General features: G+C 39.0%; 1 non-coding gene across 1 annotated transcript; it reads right to left on the reverse strand.

Moving 5' to 3' along the window:
• Positions 1-8,970: 8,970 nt before the first annotated feature.
• On the reverse strand, positions 8,971-9,077 carry LOC127108562 (small nucleolar RNA R71). Its single transcript, XR_007796092.1, has one exon. It is a non-coding gene; the product is annotated as a small nucleolar RNA R71 (small nucleolar RNA).
• Positions 9,078-12,686: the final 3,609 nt, after the last annotated feature.

Below are 12,686 nucleotides of genomic sequence, written 5' to 3' on the forward strand. Positions count from 1 at the left end.
ATTAACAATCAACATGCAAGGAAACTACAAAAGAAATGCTGAGATAGCCAAATGATTGCCAGCTTTAGGGAATTGACTTCTTCAATCTTGAAGGTTGGGATCAACAAGCTTTTTGACATTGGCATGATGATCTTCAAATTCTTTTCTTTCAATCTCATCGTTGAACGCAACCCTCTTGGATCCACTACTCACTTCTCATTTTCTTTCATTGGTATGGGTCGTGACATTGGAAATCCAAGGCGGTATCTCAATGCTCTTACCAGGAAACAATGATAGCTCATTAGCCACATCCCCGACATCTTCCTTGTGGAACAAAACCTTGAGGGGTTTCAAGGGTCATTTCCCTTTCTCATTACCTGGCCCAAAAATCAAGGTATATGCACCTGAGCCTTCCTCCTTGAGTGTTGGTGACCTTATGTCAATCAATCTTTGCAGCTTGAGCTTAAAACTCTTGCATTCCTCGATGGAGTGCCCCATTGTTCCAGTATGGTATTCGCACTTGACCTTCGGGTGATCTTCTTCAAAGATTAAGCTCTTTTTGTTAATCAACTCTCGTACCAAGGCTTTCAGCGCTAAGCAAGAATCCAGGTCATGTCCCAATGCTCCTTTATGGAATTCACATGTTGCATTTGGATTGTACCATGGCAGGTATGGTGACATAGGTGTGAGAGCTCGAGGGGTCACCAAAGCATTCTGGATCAGCTGTGGGTAGAGCTTGCTATATGGCACCGGAATTGGGTCATTGTGATTTTTGTTCCTCTTGTTCTGATTCTGATTTTTGTTCTGAACCTGACTTCGGTGATTTTGAGGAGGAATAGCCAGAGGATGTTGATGATGACGTCTTGAGGGAGGGCCATATGCTGGTAGATGAGGAGTTTCCACATGAAATTTCCCTTGACTTGAGGTAACACTAGATGGATGTGGAGTAGTAGCTCTCTTTGTTGCAGCAGCGTATATTGGGTGAGCCTTTTTTCTCAACAAGACTTGTAGGGTTTCCAAGACCCATCTCATTTGGCTCTTCAAAAGATTAAGTTCCTCCTTCAGTGCTTCTTGGCTTTTCCTTAGCTCGTCCATGTCGCATCCGCGAAAAACAACCGGCGGGCAAAAACAAAACAAACAGAGCCGCCACCGTGCGTTATTTATCCCAAAGAGGGAAAGGAAACGCTCGAAGTAAACCTGGAAAGGAAATGGTCTTACGACCGAAGATTACAGGGTAAGGGAGTCGGTTACGTAAGGGGAAGGTATTAGCACCTCTCATGTCCATCGTACTCGACGGGATCCACGCTCAAAAGAAATAGAATAAGGTTGCTAAACACTGCTCAAAAGAATGCACACACACACACCGGAATAAGACACAGATTGGAAGAAAAGGGGAACGGGCTCGCTAGGATATCGCATCATATGCCTACGTATCTCATCTGGAATGAGAATCAGAGCTACCGTAGTTCGGCTCACGCACGCCGAAACAAAACACACGCAAAGACGCTGAGACGTCAACAGAAACGCACAAATGGAAACAGACTGCCAATGGCTGGTCTTACGTCTGACTCCACACAACACACAAATAGGATACGGAATGCCAATCGCTGGTCTTACATCCATCTCCTAACACACACAAGAAAAAGGTTAACAAACAAACAAGTTAATAGGGAGTCTGGAACTCGAGCCTAATATTTGTCAAGCAAACACACACAAAAAGAAAAAGGGTGAAAAAAGAAAAAGGGTGAAAAAAGAAAAAGGGTGCCCGGAGAGATCTCGTACGATCTCCTGCCTACGTACCTCATCTGGTATGGGGATCAGGGCAACGTAGTTCCCCTTAACAGGGGAGAAACTTTCTCCTAACCAGAGACTGGGAAATGACAAACTAGAAGGGAGACTGACTCGAGCCTAATAATTATCATGCAATCCACAATGGTCCTAGGTTGAGGTTTCTATCTAACTTGCACAGGCAGCAAGCTATCCTACATAGCACAGGCAAAGCAAACATACACACAATTAGCACACACTATATGCAAACAAAGTGGGCTCACACAAGGTTAGGCTGTGAAACACAAGCCAACTGGAATAGGGTGTGGTTAGCTCTTAACCCTAACATTGAGAGTTAGGGTGAAGCAGATGAAATGGGAAGTGAGGGTAAGACCTCACAGCTCTTATCCCTGGCCTGGGAGAGCTTTAGACAAAAGAAAGTGGGAGTTCAGAAAGTTGGAACTCTTCTCCACATATGACTGACACAACAAAGATCTTGGGTTAATATCCACAATGCATCAACACAAGGTGTGAGCAGAGTGGATGACACACTGAATAACAGGAGATGGACTACACATCTCTTTTATCTGCCAATTGCCTTATCAAAGGACTTTTCCTGCTTGGCACAAAAATAAATAAACACAAGCATTGCCTCTTAAGGAGGGCTTCAGACAGGTGCCTGCCCAAGTAACAGGACAGGTCTTCCAGACTACATGAAGTCAGAGAGTTATACCTATGTGGCTAAGCAACCAAGCAAAAGCAAGTTCAAATTGAACTTAAGCAACTAATGTACCTGTGAAAACATCAGACAAATCAGTTCAACTGTACAGACAAACAACCAACAGTTAATATCAACAGTCAAACCCAATAAGCAAAGGCATAAGCCAACAAGTCAAACTCAAATGAGTTAACAACCCTACAAAACACACAAGGTTAGTAGTCACAAGTAAACATCAAAGGCTCAAGTGATAGAGCACCAACAACTATGGAACTTGAATGCTCCACCTGAAATCAAAACTCAAACATGAGCAACTAACCACTAGGTCAAAGCCTAGGGTAAAAGATGAAGAAAAAATCCAAAACAGAACATGAAATTTAACATGAATCAACTTCATTCAATCAAGAACACAATCCAAAAGGTCTCATGTCAATATCATATACCAAGTTCATTTCATGAACCAAACATGGCAAGGTATGCAAGTTGGGATCACATTGAGACACCAGAATGAACAAATGCACAATAAATAAAAAATGCTTCAAATAATCTTGGAAAAATTCATGGGTAAACATAACATACAACATGATCATCACACAAAAAATTAGAGCAATTGGGCAATATTAGGCATGGTAATCAAATTGCATAAGTCAAGGCAAACATAACAAGCACATGTGTGACCCCAAATGGCACACCAACTTAGCATAGGCCTAAAACAGAAATGAAACATGGTAAAAACCTCAAACCAAAGCCAAAACAACCTTTATCATGTCTAGAAATAGTATGCAAAGTTTCACATTCATAGGATAAAGCACAAGCATTTCACAAACAAATGGAAATCAAAGCAATTCAAAAGCTCACATGTGACCATCCAGAAAGAAAAATCTCAATCAAATCAGAAATCAATCCAAAAATTCCACCAAAAATCATGATCATTCACAACATTCATATCAAGCATCATACAAAAAATCACATCAATTGGAATTCATTTGGCATGGTAAATTAATCAAACAAGATGAACAAGCAAAGGTGTGACACACATTGTTACACCTACATTCACATGATCATAAAACAGAAATGGTGAAAGCTAAAAATACAAACTCAACACCATAATTTCAAGCAAGATGTCTAGTTTCAACATGTAAAATTTCATGAGCATTGGATTAAAATTGAGCATTTCACAAATGAAGAAGCAAGGCAAGGTCAAAACATGATACATGTGTACATAAACCCTAGGCAAAATAATTTTCCAGCCAAGCACAATTTATGGAAAAATGATGATAAAATACTAGACAAAAAATGTGACCTAATGCAAAAAACCACACAATTTTTGGATCATTATTTAATCATTTGTGAATTTTGGAAGTCAAAGAAAAAATCAAAAAAAATCATGTGAAGTATGTATGAACATGTGGAGGGAAATGAGGAAATATGTGAAGCCTTTTGAAAATTTGTCACGAGCTGGAATCGAACACAAACGAGATTTGAATGGAATAGGCACGCTGAGTGAAACGCACCGTTTCACTTATGCGCTGGCCAGGTGCAGCCAATCAGGCGCTTGCATGCGCGCTCCATGCAACCAATCAGAATCAAGCCACGAAAAAACACATGCAAACGCTGGAAAATAGGTTTTGGAGGATCAAACGCGTTCTGGAAAATATTTTTCATCATCTTCATCAAGTTCATCACAGCTCAAGAACTTTTTTCTCAGATTTCAACAATAAGCACATCAACATGTACATTTTTCATCACACAATACGAATCCATGCATGGCTAAAGCTAATTCAACATATATTAAGAGAATCGAAGCCATGAAGAATCAACCATGAAACTTTAACCTAGCATATCTAACTCAATTTGGCATGGATTTCAGTGATCTAAAGCTCAAATTAATCAGCATTGAAATATGAACAAAACTGGCATAAGCAATTTGAGAAAGGAGAGATTCGATTTAGAACCTCTTGAAGAAGCATCTTTGGATTTCGTGTTGTTCAGGCTGTGTAATGCTTCCAATCCTCCTCTAGAATGCTTGTAGAGATGAATGGATGAGAAATTGAAGCTTAATCGAGCTTGATTCCACCAGAATTAAAGTTCACCATTGATGTATCAAGCTTCGAGCATGAGCAAAAACTGCACTGTTTCATTCAATTCCACGTGCCAATTCACTCAAGAACACTCCATAAACAAAGATCAAGCAATGGAAATGGATGCTATGTGAAGAAATTGAGAGAAATTTTTGAGAGAAAAGTTTGTGAAACTTGGATCTAGATCTGAATTGTGATGGTTGTTCTGCAAAAACAGTTAGGTTTAGTCCTTTATACTCCCTCCTAATCATGCGCTAATCATGTTTAAGCCATTGGTTAAGTGGAATTAGGGAAATGAGAGTGTAAGTGCAAAATTAGCATTTCACCTTATGCATGGAAATTATGATGAACAGTACACGAATTAGGGTTCAAATTCACTTAAAAAACCATTTTGGAGCCAATGGAATTGGTAGAATGTGTAAACAATGTACCAATTTTAAATTTTAATTTTCCCTCCAAAATTTAAGTGAAAATGCAAATGATTATGTGATGAGAATTGGTGTAATATGATGCATGATTTGGTAAGCCTAGATCAAAACAAGAACAATGCAAAAAGAACCACTTAATTTGGACATTTGGTTTGAAAGTTATGCATGTTTGAAGTTCCATGTTCACTTGGCCTAGTTTGATCCATATCTCCTTAACCACACATGAGAAATTGATGATCTTAGACTTTTTGGAAATGGGAGAGAAAGATCTATAACTTTCATGTTCAACAAAATTTCATTTGAAGCTTTCTTGATGATGATATCTTGAGTTGAAAACCTTTCCATTTTTGGCAATTTCAAATTACAGGTCACTTTCTATTTTTGGAAAGTTTGTCCTGACTTTATTTTCTTCAATGTTGATGTTTGAAATGTCAAATGAGACTTGTTTGAACATGAATGAAGTATTTCCAATCACTTCCCACCTCCAAATCCAACAGTTGACTTTGTAGTTGACTTTTGCAGTTGACAAAGGACTTGGCCATGTACAGATGAATTTGAGCCTCAACCTCTGAATGAAATGGCTCAAAAATGAAACCCTAGCTTATACAAGCTCAACAAAATCACATGATGATCTCCAACTCATGAAAACCTCATCTCCCTGAAAAACCCTGATTGGTAAAATTCAACTAATTAGGGTTGACCAGAGGTCAAAACCCTAATCCCAAGGAATCTGATCAGGCACAATGAACCTCTTGGTGATGATAAGACCATGATGATGGTGATGTACCATTTCAACCAAGATAATGCTCAACCTCCTTGAGGAACCAAAAAACCCTAATTGAAGCACAAACCTCAGATGATTAGTGATCAATTCATGAAACCCTTAAGCTTGAATCTTTTAACCTCTTTATCTTCTGAGCAAGACTTAGGAGGATGACTTGCTTATTGTTCCCACATGATATGCAATATGCAATGACTAATGTCCCACAAAATGAAATGCAATATGCAATGACTAGTCCCAAGAGAGGAGGGCAAATTTTGAGGTGTTACAGTCCATCATCTCCTGAGACATGGTTCTTTGTTCTAAACGCGTGTTGGAAATCACTTTGCTTGCACATGGACAAAGGATGGATGAGTTTTTTTGGTATTTTCGAGAAATGATATGAAATGCATGATGACGAATGCATATGCAATGGATGCAATGCATTGTTTTTTGTGTTTTGGTATGCAAATAAAATGCAATGCAGGTAGTTAGGGTCTGGGATAACGTGAGTAACTCAGAACACCTTACTAGGTAGGCTCCTTAATAGATAGTTCTAGGATTTCTACCCATAAACCCACTCACGGGATAGTTTCTACATTTTTGATAAGGTTCCCAGAGTCATGGACCATAATCGTATCAACGTCATGCAACAGGCTAGCCGCTTTATGACAAGAGTGACGAAAGGGCTCTTCTGAGCGGGGTTTTCATATTGGGTGCAAAAAGGAGAGGCCCTTGGAGTCCATCATTACGCAACCACCAAAGCAAAAACTGGTTCTAAGAGGGGGTCCTAGAGTCATGGACCCTTCATGAATCAACGTCATGCAACAGGTTAGCTGTCTTATAACGAGATCTACAAACAGGTCTACTCTAGGGGAGTCTTCATGCTAGGCACGCAAGGAGTGTGATAACACTGAAATTTACCGTATTTTCGACTCCGATTTCACATGCATTCTAGTTGTTTTATTATCATTTTGTTGTGTTATTGCTATGTTTTTCTTTTTTTTCAGGTTTTTACTTTAATCGGAGCCCCGATCGAGAAAAGGAGCGAAAAAGAGCCAAAAACCCTAAAATTCAGCATTTTGTACTTGTGGCCTACCCCATGGCTGGCGCCATAGACCCTGCCATGACGTGTCCAAGCTCAACTTCCCTTAACTTCCACGTTCCCCACTACTTCCACTAAGGCGCCTCATTTTGTGCTTGTGGCGGGCGCCATGGCCTTATGGCGGGCGCCACAAGAGGAAAGTTTTTCCCTCCCATTTTCAAGTTGAAGAGCATCCTTGTCATTTCCATCTTTTTACTTGCTTATAAATAGAAACTCGAAATCACTTTTACAATCATCCAAACTTAGAACAGAGGCAAACTCAGAAGCAACTTTGTTTCACTTAGGCATATATTCAGTATTTTAAAGTGGTAATCGCTTCGCATTGGAGTGTTACCACAATTATGTAATCAAGTCTGTGATAGAGTCTGTAATCGAGTTTGGAGCACTTTGGAAGGAATTTAATCCTGCCGCCATTTTCATTTCCGCATTGTAATTTATTAAACTGTCCGATTGGAGCAGGTTTTTATTACTTGTCTTTATCTTATTTATTTCCCGCACTCGCTTTAAATTTATTTATTTCCTCGCACTCGCTTTACTTTATTTATTTCCCGCACTCGCTTTAAATTTATTTATTTCCTCGCACTCGCTTTACTTTATTTATTTCCCGCACTCGCTTTAAATTTATTTATTTCCTCGCACTCGCTTTACTTTATTTATTTCCCGCACTCGCTTTACTTTATTTATTTTCCCGCACTCGCTTTAAATTATTTATTTCCCGCACTCGCACTACTTTTATTTATTTCCCGCACTCGCACTACTTTTATTTAATTTAATGCACTTTTACTTTACCATGTCTAACTAAATTTATAAGGTTAGAATGTAAGGATCGTAATTGAACCGATAATTTGTACAATTGTTCATAGTAGTATTTAAGGGCTATTGTAACTTTCAACTTAAGTTTTCCCGCACTTCAATTCCGTTGGGTAAGATCGAAAGCCGTCCAACGTCTTTTTAAACTTAATTGTTTTTAACTATTTCAAATACAGCGAAAGCGCTTTGTTTAGTTCATTAGGAGATTTTAACATTAAGAAGAAAAGAGATTTTAAAACTATTTTCGGACGCGTTTATAAGTTTAGAGTCTGGTTCGTAAGAACCTCTTTTGGTTAAGAAATCCAGGTTATAATACTTTTCAACTTAGTCAAGATACTATATTTCTTAAAAATAGGTTTACTACTCTAACGCAATGCGCGCCTTTTTATCAGTGACAATAAGAGGGTTTGATTAGGGAGTACAACTCGGTTCTGAATACGCGAAAGCGACAGTTCCTGTTAAATTAGTTCTTTTCAAAGTAGAAAACATTGCCCATAAGTAACTCTATTAGCAAGTACTTGGATTATTAATTGATTACGTGAATTACATTCGACCCTGTCTTTATTAATTAATCTTTATTCAACACTTTACTTTTCATTGCACACTCCAAAAACACTTATTTTGATCGCCTTTGATAAACACCATAACAATAGATAACGATAGATTGACACTTGGTCTCTGTGGATTCGACAATCTTTTATATTACTCTGACGCGTTCGTATACTTGCGAAAGCCCGCATCAAGTTTTTGGCGTCGTTGCCGGGGACCAATTTCGTCAAATTTCATTTCCCTGTTGTTATATCGTTTAAACTTAGGCTATTTTCCGCCGGTCAATGCGAAGAACTCGCAGCACCGGAAGTTTAAGCTTAGTATACCCTCTGGCGGAACCTGAATGTTACGCTCGCGCACGTTTATTCTTTCATAGAATTAAGATAGATATGGCCGAAGATCAAAACCAAAGACCTCTTAAGGATTTCGCTCAACCATCTAATGAAGAACCTAGTTCTAGTATAGTAAACCCAACCATCCTAGCTAATAATTTTGAACTTAAACCATCTCTGTTACAACTAGTGCAACAGAGACAATTCGCGGGTCTCGCTACTGAGAACCCAAACCAACATTTAAAAATATTTCTTCAATTAGCAGACACTTTTAAAACCAATGGAGCTTCTCCTGAGGCAATACGTTTAAGATTATTCCCTTTTTCCCTCAGAGATAAAGCCCCATCATGGTTAGATTCCCTTCCACCCAATTCCATTACGACTTGGGATAACCTTAGAAGAGTTTTCCTTGCTAGATATTTTCCCCCGAGTAAGACCGCCATTCTTTGAAATCATATAACTAGATTTACCCAAAACCAAGGAGAATCGTTGTTCAAAGCTTGGGAGAGATATAAAGAGTTGTTACGAGCATGCCCACATCATGGTTTAGAAAATTGGTTAATCATTCAAACCTTCTATAATGGACTTCATTACAACACAAAGATGACCATCGACGCTGCCGCAGGCGGTGCTCTGATGAACAAACCTTATCCTGAAGCTAGTGCCCTCATTGAAGATATGGCTCAAAACCATCAATCATGGGGAGTCGAACGAGCGACAGTTGAGAAGAAGGAAGCCCAAGGAGAAGTGCATGAACTGAGCTCTATAGACATGATGCAAGCTAAAATGGACGCATTAGCCCTTAAGGTCGAGCATATGTGCATAAACCCGAATACTGTAGCCGCAGTTTCGTCGGATTGTGAGATATGTGGAACCAAAGGACACCAATCTGCAGAATGCAGTCTATTAAATGAAACCCACTCTGAGCAAGTGAACTACACCCAAGGGAACCCATACTCGAATACCTATAACCCTGGATGGAGGAATCATCTAAACTTCTCCTATAAAAACAATAACCCTATTTAAAATAATGCACCTTCGAGACCTAGTTATCAAGCCCAAAGATCAAATCAACCTATGCAACCTGTGCCACCAAAGCCGAGCCTTGAGAAAATTATGGAAAATTTTATCACCGCTCAAACCCAACAAAAGAAGGAGTTCATGAACCAAAACATTCATGTTAACGAATTGATTACTCAGTTAGGAACCAAGGTTGACCAAATAGTTACTCATACCAAGATGCTTGAAACCCAGATCTCTCAGGTAGCTTTAAACCAAGCTCCTCAGACTACACCTGGAGGATAATTCCCTGGACAACCTCAACAAAATCCAAGAGGACAAGCCAATGCCATTACCCTACGAAGTGGGAACACTTATGATGAGCCACCAAACCCTAGATTGAGTGAACCCGGAACTTCTAAGGAATGTACCAAACCCACGGACGAAGTAAAGGAACCAGAGGAACCTGAAAACCAGGAAGGTCGAGAAAAAGGAGAAGAACCTAAAGACAAAACTTACGTGCTACCCCCGCCATATAAACCACCTATACCATATCCGCAAAGACTCAAACAAACCCAGATCAATAAACAGTATCAAAAATTTATTAAAGTTATAGAAAAACTTCATATAGAAATCCCTTTCACAAAAGCCATCACCCAAATACCTTCTTATGCAAAGTTTCTCAAAGACATCCTTACCAACAAACGTAGACTTGACGATCCGAAGCCTTTGGAATGTAATGCTATTTCCGAGGACAAATTAGCAAAGAAAGATAAAGATCCTGGAAATTTCTCCATTCCTTGCCTTTTGGGTAATCATGTCATCGAAAAAGCTTTTCTAGACTTAGGAGCTAGTGTGAGCCTAATGCCTTTAGCAGTTTGTGAGAGGTTAAACTTAGGAGAATTACAACCCACTAAGATGTCACTTTAGTTAGCCGATAGATCTGTTAATATCCGATAGGCATTTTAGAAGATGTTCCTGTTAGGATAGGTCAGTTATTTATCCCTACTGATTTTATTGTCATGGACATCAAATAGGACAATGATATACCAATCCTTCTAGGTAGACCATTCTTATCGACTGCAGGAGCCATAATAGCTGTCAAGAAAGGAAAGTTGACATTTGAGGTAGGTGACGAGAAAATAGAATTTATACTTTCTAAATTTCTTATGGCACCTGTGATAGGAGATTCATGTTATGCCTTAGATATCATTGATGAATGTGTTAGAGAATTAGAACAAAAAGAAATTATAAAAATAATTAAGTTACCATCAACTCTCATAAGGGAAGATGATGACTTTAAGAAACCTTACATCGATGATAACCTTTACGAATGTTTATCCCTTACTCCAGATCCTATGCCATGCCCTAAGAAACCAACCTTAGAACTTAAGGAACTGCCTAAGAACCTGAGATACGAGTTCCTCGATGAAAAGATGAACCATCCAGTTATAGTCAGTGCTACCTTGAGCCAAGAGGAAACGAACCGACTTTTAGATGTTTTACGAAGATATCCCTCAGCCTTAGGATATAATATCTCTGACCTGAAAGGTATAAGCCCATCCGTATGCATGCATCGGATTTCGCTCGAAGAAGATTCAAAACCCTCCAGAGAACATCAGAGAAGAATAAACCATATAATGAGTGATGTTGTAAAAAAGGAAGTTCTTAAGTTACTTGAGGCAGGTATCATCTACCAGATCTCGGATAGTAAGTGGGTGAGCCCTGTGCATGTAGTACCTAAAAAGGGAGGCATCACAGTCGTGCAAAACGATAAAGGCGAACATGTAGCAAAACGTTTAGAAGGAGGATGGCGGATGTGTATAGACTATAGAAAATTAAATAAAGCAACTAGGAAGGATCATTTCCCTTTACCATTTATAGACCAGATGTTGGAGCGTCTAGCCAGACACTCTTACTTCTGCTATCTAGATGGATACTCTGGATTCTTCCAAATACCTATCCACCCCGAAGATCAAGAAAAAACTACCTTTATATGCCCTTATGGAACTTTTGCCTACAGACGAATGTCGTTCGGCCTCTGTAATGCCCCAGCTACTTTCCAATGTTGCATGATGTCAATCTTTGCAGATTACCTAGATGGTATCATGGAAGTGTTTATGGATGATTTCTCGGTTTGCGGATTCGATTTCCGCAATTGTCTTGCTAACCTTGAGAAAATCCTGGAGAGATGCGTGGAGGTGAACCTCATGCTAAACTGGGAAAAATGTCATTTCATAGTAACTGAAGGAATAGTTTTAGGACATATAGTTTCCGAAAAAGGTATAGAGGTAGATAAAGCTAAAATAGAAGTTATAGAAAACCTAAAACCACCAAAAACCATCAGAGAAGTCCGAAGCTTTCTTGGACACGCTGGATTCTACCGGTGTTTCATTAAGGACTTCTCCAAAATAACCAAACCTTTAACTGGACTTTTAATGAAAGATGCTGAATTCATTTTCGATGAAAAATGTAATGACGCATTTAATCTTTTAAAGCAAGCGTTAGTATCAGCACCCATTATGAAACCACCTGATTGGTCAGAACTGTTTGAGATAATGCGCGATGCTAGTGATTATGCAGTTGGAGCCGTTCTAGGACAAAGGAAAGATAAAAAATTACATGCCATTTATTATGCCAGTAGAACCCTAGATGCTGCCCAACTTAACTATGTAACAACTGAAAAAGAATTACTCGATGTAGCTTTCGCTATAGACAAATTTAGATCTTATCTAGTAGGAGCAAAAATTATAGTTTACACCGATCATGCTGCCATTCGTTACCTATTAAGTAAAAAAGATGCCAAGCCCAGGTTACTCCGATGGATTCTATTACTACAAGAGTTTGATTTAGACATAAGAGATAAAAAAGGCACTGAAAATGTAGTAGCTGATCACCTTTCTAGGCTAGAACATCTAAAACCTGAACTAGTACCCATAAATGATGATTTCGCCTATGATAGACTGATCGCTAGAGTAGAAACCATTGAAGATAATAACCTAGATCCTTATGAGCATCCCCAAAATTCCTTAGCAATAAGTAACGTACCCTGGTATGCAGATTTCGTTAATTACCTAGCTGCTGATATAGTACCCCCTGATCTTGACTACCACCGCAAGAAGAAATTCTTCCACGATGTGAGAAACTTCTATTGGGAC

Source organism: Lathyrus oleraceus, chromosome 7 (assembly GCF_024323335.1).
Source record: "Lathyrus oleraceus cultivar Zhongwan6 chromosome 7, CAAS_Psat_ZW6_1.0, whole genome shotgun sequence".
NCBI lineage: Eukaryota > Viridiplantae > Streptophyta > Magnoliopsida > Fabales > Fabaceae > Lathyrus > Lathyrus oleraceus.